Source organism: Palaemon carinicauda, chromosome 3 (genome assembly GCF_036898095.1).
Source record: "Palaemon carinicauda isolate YSFRI2023 chromosome 3, ASM3689809v2, whole genome shotgun sequence".
Lineage (NCBI taxonomy): Eukaryota > Metazoa > Arthropoda > Malacostraca > Decapoda > Palaemonidae > Palaemon > Palaemon carinicauda.
The window spans coordinates 98812102-98823429 of NC_090727.1; positions in this window are offsets into that span (position 1 = coordinate 98812102).

The following is an 11328-nucleotide window of genomic DNA, read 5'->3' on the forward strand; positions in this document are numbered from 1 at the left end:
TTGACGACATATTCTGTGCTTGATCCATCAACAAAAATGAAAACATGTTTTTAACAGCAATAAATAATTTAGTGCCGACTATAAAATTTAAAATTGAAATAGAAGTAGACAATAGGTTGGCCTATTTAGATGTGTTAATTCTAAGAAATAATAAAGGTTTTGGATTCTCAGTTTATAGAAAACCGACATATGTGGACTCCTACGTTCATTATTACTCTAATCATTATCCCAGGACAAAAGTTATGGTATTTACATCTATGTTTTTAAGGACACTGAATTCCTTGAAGCTGAGCTTAGGAAGATCCGGGAAATTGCAGGTAATTTACAATACCCGGAGAATTTTATCGACACAGCTTTCTATAAAGCACAGAAAACTTTTTTTATGAAACAGACTATAAAACTGATTTTGATATGAAAAACCTTCTCATCTTACCCTTCCCCAATGATTTCTTGACAATTCCTAGATTAATGAAAGTTTTTAATGTTAATGTTATTTTTAAGAATAGTACTTTAAAGGATATGTTAATTAGAAATTCACTTGTACAAATCAATGGATGTGTTTATGAAATCCCAAGTAGTCAATGCAATAAACGATATGTCGGACAAATTGGTAAAGACCTCGAAACAAGACTAAAACAACACAGATATAATGTTCGAACAGAAAACCAAACGAGCAGTTTGTTTCAACATATGAATAACTGTAATCACAACATTAATTAGAAAGGGGCAAAAGAAATATCATATTGTAAGGACATGACAAAACGCAATATCATAGAATCATGTATAATAAAGAAAAACCGTGTAGAATTGATCAACAATAGCCCAGGAATGTATAAACTTGATGAACTACTTATAAACAATGTATTTGAACAATTATCATTTTTAAAGTAGCTGTAATTTTTAAACTCACTGATTTTTAACTAGCTGTAATTTTCAAACGAGTTGTGTATTTTATGTTATTGTATTATTTCTTGTTTACTGCTGTCACAGAGGTGACTTTGATTCTGTTCATGACTTTCTGTATCAATTGGACCTGAAGACGTTTGGGAATATGGAAGCGCTAGTCCAAAAATTTCATTTTTCTGATCCTTCCTCCAGCATAGTGACAAATAGTAACATTTGTACAACAACAACAACAACAACAACAAAAATAATAGTAAAAATAATAATAAAAATAATAATAATGATTTATAAACATCTGCTATGCATTCTAATTATACATACACTTACAAATATTTTATTTTTTTTGGTTAGATGTTATAATTAAATTTTCCGTTACGGATAAACTCGGTAAATAGAAAAATCCTATAATCACTTTATTAGGCAGATATTTTTGCTCTCATTTAAATACGTAAATTCTCTGTAGTTAACAATGAGAGATATGATTCATAATTGACGGGAATAAGCAGAAAGGATGGCAAAGAATGGAAATGTTCTAAGTAAAGGACTGACAAGAATATTTATTCTATAAAGTTATACCGATCCCTTAATTCCTTCCATACAAGCATAGACTCTTAATCACTTTAATATAATTATAGAAAAGTTATTCTCTTCATGAAAATGATATTCAGAGAATATTTTTCCATCTCTTTTCAGATATCAGTTTACTGAAAGTATTCTGCGAGTGACCCTTGAATTAAGAAGAAGCCAAAGGATCTGTTGGCCGGCGAAGAGGAATTTTTGGAGAGGGTGAAAATTCCCAGTTTCCTAATCCTCCTAAGGTACACCCCCCCCCCCGAAAGGATTAGAAAAAACCTCTCTTCGTGTCCTTACCCTGGTTGACCTGTCAATCACATAGGACTTCTCAAAGAAGATTCATCTTGTCAGGTCAAAGGACGAGTTTCTTAGACTAGTTCTAGTATTTCTTTAAATCCATCTAAGTCTGAAACAAAGATGGCGTCTCGTGTTAGTACCATCAAAGTTATTATATTTATTTGTCGATTATAGTGAATGTACCATCGCTTGCTATTCATTTTACAGGTAAAATGGTGTTTGATTATGTATATATCGGTACAATCTTTGTCAAAATCACATTGATTAATGTTTCATAAATTAATTCTATACAAACTTATCATTGTGATTTGTAATACATTTAAGCTCAATGTATTCAAAGACTCTGATCTTTTCAGTACGTTACTTATCTCTTTAAAATGGTTTGATGTAATTACTCGCGATCGGTAACATTAAATGCGACTTCTGTGGATCTCTTTGAGGGCCTTTTTGTGGCTTATTAAGCTGACTGGGTTTTAAACTATGTACTTGATATCTATAAATGATCGAGTTTCATATCTGGCGTTGCCTGTCTATGTCATCAAATGTGGGGCTGACTTGTCTTATGTTTCTTTTTATCCAGAGTCTGGATTTGTAAATAGTTTCCTGATAATTATCGATGTTTCATAGCTTTAAGAATTTTAGTTTTGTGAACATAAATGGGAAAACATAAGATTAATTCAAGAACTGGATTAGTTGAAAATGTTTTCAAATCGCATACGAAAAGTGGTTAAAATTTTGAAACTGGTTCAACTATTTTGCGCAATTGGTTTCCATTAGGTTATTCGTCAGTTAAAAAAAAATACTTTTGATTCTATTAAAGTTTTATAGACAATGAAAACGGCCGTTATGGAAAGTTTACGAGAAGCCAGTTCGAGATTTTTCTTAGATTTTGCTTTGAATTTCTTATTTATTTATTGTATTTTTCCCCTTTTACTTCCCGTATTTTACAAGTGGTAACCTTGGATGGTTGTATTGGTAACTAGAAAGTTACAAAAACATTTAACATTAATCCAATATAAACATATTGACAGATTATCAAAAACTTGAATGATAATATTATGGTTTACCGGGAATTTTTAATTCGAATGGGGATGTTTATCAAATTCCCATATCAAGCGAAACACATTTAACGGATTAATATATTTACTCTTTCGCAAACTGGAGACTTTTAAAAACATTTTGATAAAATCGTAAAATTGGTTTAACGTACGCTCCTCCATCGGACCTATTAGGAATAAAGCAATTTTACATTTTCTGTATATTTACGGAAAAAGTTTCACTTTAATTTCAAAAAGAGGTTATAGTAGGTATTTGATTTCCCAACAGATGGATGATGACGTCATGAGTATTTGGATCCTTTTTATGCAATTTCCCCGTAACACTTTCTTGCATCTGAAACGTTTCAGAACATCCAAGTTCAGTATACCGCCTTGGACACTTTTATCATACTGCCTTGTCGAAGGATTCTTCTTAATATACAGAATGTCAAAGATATATGAAATGTATGCAAGCATGGGCATTAATGCTTTTATTCAAATCAAACGATGGATAGGGGTTATAGTAATTGCATCTCCCTGCCTCTAAAATAGTTATGATTATTTTCTTTAGTAAAGGCCGACTCCCGATGAAAACACTACCGCGTCTTAAATATAAGGATAATATGTAATGATGAATAGTTCTTGTATATATATATATATATATATATATATATATATATATATATATATATATATATATATATATATATATATATAAATTATATATATATATATATATATATATATATATATATATATATTTATATTTATATTTATATTTATATTTATATTTATATTTATACTTATACTTATATATATATATATATATATATATATATATATATATATATATATATATATATATTCATATATATATTTATATATATATATTTAATTATATATATATATATATATTTATATATATACATATATATATATTTATATATATATAATTTATATATATATATATACATACATATATATATATATATATATATATATATATATATATATATATATGTATACATATATATATATATATATATATATATATATATATACATATATATGTATATATATATATATATATATATGTATATATATACATATATATGTATATATACATATATATGTATATATATATATATATATACATATAATATATGTGTGTATATATATATATATATATATATATATATACATACATATATATATATATATATATATATATATATATGCATATATATATATATATATATATATATATATATATATATATATATATATATATATATATATATATATATATATGAAAAAGCCTTTGATAGTGTGCACTGGCCAATATTGTGGGGAGTCCTGCATTATTATGAAATTCCTCTTATATATCTATGTCAATTTGATTCAATATGTTTATGAGTATAGCAAGTGCTAAGTTAATGTTAGTGGAGTCCTATAAATATCTGCGGATAGCGGAGAAGGATTGGACTGGATTGGTAGCAGGAAATTAGCTGACTTAGAGTATGCTGATGACGATATCCTTATTAGCAGATTACCACAGTACTTGCAAAACTTGCTTATCAGAATGCCTGAAATATCACATAAGGTGTGCCTTAAGATAAGTAGAAGAAAGACAGATGATGAAAATGGAATAAGCAATGGAAGATGAAATATCATTGGAAGGAGAAAGGATTAATGAGGTGGAATCATTTAAATATCTGAACTATGATAGGACCTTGAGAATTTAAGTTTAATGAAAGATTGAAAAATCTAAACAGACTATGGCTAGGACAAATGAATTTGAAATCAAATCGCCTGAAATCATATATAAAAATCAGGGTATATATCGTCCGGGGAGATCGGTGTTACTAGTATGACAATGAAACAATTTCCAACGGATTTTGTGGATTTGAGAACAAAGTCCTCAGAAGGATATGAGGAGTTGAATGGCAGGATACTATTAGTAATGGAATACTAATAGATTATTTTAGTGCTACATGTGGACGAGATCACGGTGAGAGGTAGATGGAGATGGTTTGGGCAAGCTCTTCTCACTCCCCCACGAGAGATTAATTCACGAAAATTTCAACTGGGCTCCACAAGGCCCTGGAGAAATTGGAAAACCCAGACCTACTTGGCTGAGGACTATGTTGTGTGAAGTAGGAGATGATGAGGGGAGAATTATTGATGTAAAGGTTCGAGATAGACATAACTGGCGGAATCTAACTGAGGACATTTTGCGTCAAGAGCGTAGGATGAGATAATGCTGTAGTAGTATTACATACGTATATATATACATATGTGTGCATACACACAGACACAGACACACACACAAACACACGCACACACACACACACACACACATATATATATATATATATATATATATATATATATATATATATATATATATATATATATATATATATATATATATATATATATATACCTCTGCAGGCAAAGCAAACTCTGACCTCTCACATTTTCTCATGTACAAAATCAAACTTTTTGCATTGAAAACTAAATTGTTTAAAATTCAGCACAAATATGCAACACCACAACTTGAAATTTCTGGCTTTTGGTTTTTTTTTCTTTTTATAACAAATCTCGATTTGTTGATTTCATAAGAGCATAGAATATCGTTTCATTTGATAAAAATTTCATAAGCCGCAGATGTGTCTACGCTAGGTATTATAGAAACATATTTCAAGGTGTTATGCTGAATACAAAGACCACTAGCAATGAGTTCACTCCTCATTAAAAATAGAAAATCTTTGATTTACTTCTTTGTTCCTTTCAGGTAACAGGACCAAAGCAGGTACCAAAGATCTTTACGCCCAACTCCGTTGTTTACTCTGCAGCGGCGTCTGCCCGCCTTATCATCAACTATTTCTTGTCAGTTTTCCACAACTACTTCATGGCTGAACAACTCGACGTCTTTTACACAAAGTTCATGGCCAGGAGAAGGCCAGATTGGGGATCCTGACTTATGAATCCAAGTTGGAGATCGCCAAAACTGCAGAGAGTTTGGTGGTAAGTGATTATCATGTGACATTGTCTAGTCCATATTGAAGGCTATTTGAATAATATAGGAGTTATGTTTGGGCTTAATATTAAGGTTGTTGAGATGTATACTATATTTTTTGCTTTAATATGCTTACCCCTAAGTCACTTCAGTATCACAAACTTCAATCAGCCTATACAAATATCAATTAGAGTGAGAATATGACTAATTTCTGCGAATTATCTAATGCTGTAATATTTCCATTGGCAGGCCCATATCAATTCCATGAAGGATTATCACTGGTCTGACATTTTCCTATGTCCTCCACACTACAAGAGCGTTCGCTCTTTGATCAGTAAAGAAATTGTGAGGGCGCTCAATTCAGAAGCATTAAAAAAGGATTTTGAGGTGGTGTCTCCAGAGTGCAATTTTGTCACCCCCCTGTTGTTTTGTTATGACATCGGTAACTTCACAATGGGTACAGTTGAAGTATGTGTCTCTCTCAGTGGCTAACAATGATGACAAATCACGACGCAATGGTAAATGAAGAGACAAAGATATCACTCTTGCCTAGATTGTTTTGAAAGTACCTGAATTCTTATTCATATGTTGACATGCTATACTTTAAAGTTATTACTAATTTAACAGTTCAAATAAATTTCCTAACTGTTTCAGTTTGTTAATATGATGGTTCGAAGTACTATATAACCCATAATAGAGAAAACCAGAAAATTTTGGTCGTGCAGTTTTTAATGGAGATTCGTATCTTAAGGACATGGTTAGGAGGCTTGAGTGAGCCATCCTAATTTATAGCTTGGCTATAAACGCTGTTTAAACCTTTTGCTTCTCACAGGTACCCCAATGTCCCGGTCCTTTTCGCGTGTTATTTTTGGACATCAGGTCCTTGGAATTCGCCCTGGTCTCCCCTCACAAGGTATTGTTCACGATCACTCCGGACATGGAGAAGATGTTCGTAGGGGACATCTTCATGGGAGAAAAGGGCATAACTTTGATCGCGCAGATGTGCAGTGAAAGACTCACTGAGATAGAAATAGAGAGGCAGAGGCACTACATTCGCCAAAGTGACTTGTTCAAGTTTTTATTCAAGGGGAAATCTGAAAAGGACATCACTTGGGAAAATTATAGAAATCTTCCGACGGGCAGAGAGATCATATTTCCAAATCTGAAAAGGATGTTCATCTGCTGCTCTATGCAAACCGAATGCTTCCACCAGATCGGTCACGCAGTGAGGAAATTTTATACGAACTTGTGTGGTCAACGAAGTCAATGAACCAAACATTCACACGTTCTGTAACGTGCCTTTAGGTAAGGATCTCAGTGGCCTTCTTATGCCGAACTTGACAAGACACTTTGCTCCTCTGATGCATGCCAGTCCAGTGCTCAGGAGGTGTTCGGTTAAGTTCTTGAACTACAACATGTACTGCAATGTAAAAGTCGTGGAGCTTGGTGGTTTATCCTCCTGGTTTTTGCGAAACAGAATTGAAACTTACCTGCTACGTTCTCATGGCAACTTTGATGGGTTGAAGTTATTCATTTATCCGGATATGACACCCCATTATGACCCAGTAGCAGCCCCACACCTGCATCGGAATTTTAAACTAGGGCTGCAAAGAGAAAGCTAAGGATTCTCGCTTCTTTTATCAAACGTGGGTAAGCCCTCTTGATCCTCATGGTTTAAGTGACCTTGGCAATAGACCTGAGAGAAATCCGTGTTTGCATGAGCTTGTGCCTAGTTTTGCGAGAGTTTACCCCTTACTTTAATGTTGTAAATTAGTCAGATACATCACCCTTTCGCGAAGTGGATGTCAACACTCTCCCGGAACTAACAAAGATTGTGTTTCGTGGGGAGCTGCAAATGAACTCGGTCAGAGTGAATACATTATTGAGGAAGATTATCAAAGCAGCCCCCGACGTTTGGTATCTAAAGCTTTCAGGCGGTTTGGCCAAGGATATCCATCTGATGAGCACCGACTGCTTCGAAGGCATAGAGACTTTTCACCTGAAAAATGTGTTAATAACCAAGCGTTATGCACACCATCTCACGGGAGTTCTCCAGAGGTGTCCGGATGTGAAAGGACTCGTCTTGGAAAAAGTGAACGATACCGAGGGATGGCTCAAGCGAGTAGATAAAACCTCAGCCTTGGTGGTCCGTTATGTTCTAGAGTGCCGATTTTTGGAAGAACTCTAGCGAGGGAACTTTAGATAGTGCTACTCGTTATTATTTATTTTGTCTTCATTTCTAACTGGAGTGGATCTTTTTTTTCATAGATATTCATGTGTGAATCTAGTCCCAATTGCTTTAGCCTTGCATTGCAAACATCTGTTGGAATATACGATTTTGAGAATAGAATCGATATTATTTCTATAACTGAAGTGAAGGACCTTGGCCTTGATGATCTTCATTATCATTAAATCATACCTATTAAAAAGTTATGTATATTAATGGATGTTCACTCTGAATAAGAGTTGGGTGCTTTTTACACATTTTAAGTTAAAAATTTGGAATCAAATCATTTTAAATTTTGTGCAATTTCGTACAACTTAGAATGAAATAATTTAGATATCGTGTTATGTTGAAAAATTTGGAGTTAAATAAATTGTTCCTTAATACAATTGGGAATTGAAAAATTGAATGTAGTAATGTTTTTTATTTTTTACGATGTTTACTGGTAGATATGAAATGAAATTGTCAATTTTATTTTCTGTATATAATGTGCCTATAGATGAGCGAAATTCTGGTTCGAAGTATGGAAATAATCCGGAAAGTTGAGAGAATGCAGTTTGCTGACAAAGGTGAATTGTTTTTTTCAGCCAAGGACACTAACCTCCATTGCAAGAGCCGTTAATATCCTTCACCAAAGGTACTTCCTTCGTCAACTGAAATTGTAATTATTTTCATTACTAAATGCTCACTTACGTCCTGAATTACCAAACAATTCTTCTTCACTTTAAGGGGTTAACTACTACACTGTAATTGTTCAGTGGCTACTTTCCTCTTGGTAAGGGTAGAAGAGACTTTTTAGCTATGGTAAGCAGCTCTTCTAGGAAAAGGACACTCCTAAATCAAACCATTGTTTTCTAGTCTTGAGTAGTACCATAACTTCTGTACCATGGACTTCCACTGTCTTGGATTAGAATTCTCTTGCTTGAGGGTTCTCTCGGGCACGCTGTGCTATTTTATTTCTCTCCTTATTTTTTTTTAATGTTTTTATAGTTTATATGAGAAGGATTTATTTTAATGTTGTTACTGTTCTTAAAATATTCTATTTTGATTGTTTATTTTTCTCATGTAGTTTGTTTATTTCCTTGTTACCTTTCTTCATTAGGCTAATTTTTCCCTGTTAGAGCTCTTGAGCTTATAGCATCCTGCTTTTCCAACTGAGAATATAAACTACCTTGTAATAATAATAATAATAATAATAATGATAATAATAATAATAATAATAATCAAGAGAATAAATGTAAAGTAATTCATTGAGCGTATTCAGTGGTGTAGCCAGAGATCTTAGGACCCAGGAGGTTGAGAGGAGAGCAAAGCCGTAGCCGTTGTGAGAGAGGGCCTGTTCATCCCTGATGGGCTTACTAGTCAAGTAGCCTAACTCTGTATTTAGCTTAAAAAATGGCTCGCTGCTGATTTTATGTTAGAATAGTGCGACAGGTGTTTTTCAAGTGTCAAAGCATGGGGAAGTCTAGTTCAACTTGATGGACATTGTAGATGTGGATGGTAAAGCCGCTATGACAGTTTCAAAGATGGCCGCCGTCAGAATTTGTTTTATTCATACTGTAGGTTGTAATGGACAGAAATGTTTGAGGTTAGTGACAATTACACCAAATGTCAACTCGAGAAACATGTTTATATACTTTTTTTTTTACCACAAATATTCGTATTATAGCCAATTTTATGAGAAAATGAAGAAAATGGTGTATAAATGAAATGAGGGTAAATGATCTGAAAAATAGACTTAGCAGAACAATCACTTCGTTTATTGAAGGAATCATTGAAGGAACAAACAAATATTTCACAAATGCATATTGAACTTGAAGAGTAAATGGATTTCTGCTAAGGCTTTTACATCCACATGCTTGTGTGCATCCGAGTCCATTATGTGTACATTTGCAAAATCGAGTTGCAAAAACTGCTCGTCATTTGCATGTTGTGAGCTCCAAACAGAATGTAGTGATCAGTTGCGGCTGAAGCATCTCACTACCTTCTTTTACCACCAGTTCCCACCCATTTTCCTTAGGTACAGGAAGATGCGGTTCAGCTTCCAAGGCTCTTCTCCACACTAGGGACTGATAATGTGCGAACCTGATTTGAAGGATCAAAGCATCATGGGTTGGAGGCAGATTCTCAATTGATTTGGTCATGCCAAGAAATAGATCACACCTGACTTTCTGGATGGAGTTTTCTTGGCTATTGGGAACATACAGCTTGCAGACAAAGGACACTGTATCAGCAATCACATTCTTATCTGGAAAGTTTCCTTGCCGAGATTCTGCAGAAGCTGTGAGTTTTGTTGGTGGATAGCCCATGCAGAGTGCTTCCCATTTCCAGCAAACTGACTTGTACTATCCGAACCTGTTACTGCATGAAATGCGAGAAGTGATGCTCTCTGTGACTGTGATGTTGATGGAATGAACAAGAACAAAGTGTTACTTTTTAGGTGTTCTGGCTTTCATCCAGAGAAAGTGGCTAAGCAGTTGTTGAAAGGCGAGGAGAACAAGAACATCAGTTTCTTGGCTCACAACAATAGTTTGTGGGTATCCCTGTTCACTTGATTCCTGCATATGGAGAAAAACCCAGGTGTCCACCACTTTATGCTCAGCACATGACAACTTTGTTCTGAGGCCATCGGGCATTGCTAGAGAAAGTGATTGCACAAATCTCTTGCTCCAACATTTTTTTCATGTCAATATCTCTGCCTGCTTGCATTGCTGTCACCACACGCGTGAGTAGTTTTTTGTCAGCCTTAAGTGCAACAGTTTTTCCTTTCCGACATTGACTTCCACAGTGTACATGCTCTCAAACGTTTTAAGATTCTTTGACTTGATTCTGTCCTGGAAACCTGTTGTCTTCTTAGTGAACCTGTTCTCCACAAACTCTGACACAAGCTGCTTCCCTGTAACTTCAGCATGTAGGTCATTCGTAACCGCTTCACTTGTAATATCACCTGTTGTAATTGAGACTTGTTCTCTGGAATTGCGATCAAATGCATTTTGAATCTCGAACAGGTCAATGAGCTTTTGCACATTATTTTATTCTTGCTTCATTCTCTTGGAACCAAAATCTTTATGTGCAAATTCCTGCTCATCATCGTCTTCTTCATTACCCGCTACATTGAACATCCTCTTATAATCTCTGGTTAGCTGAGCTCTCTCATTGAAAGTAAAGCCCCATCTCTCACTGGCGGTGACTTTTTTTGTAATCCCCACCAGCCCTCCAGCTACCTTGCTGGCCTTGTTAACATGTTCAATAGCCTGGTCATCAGTTATTTC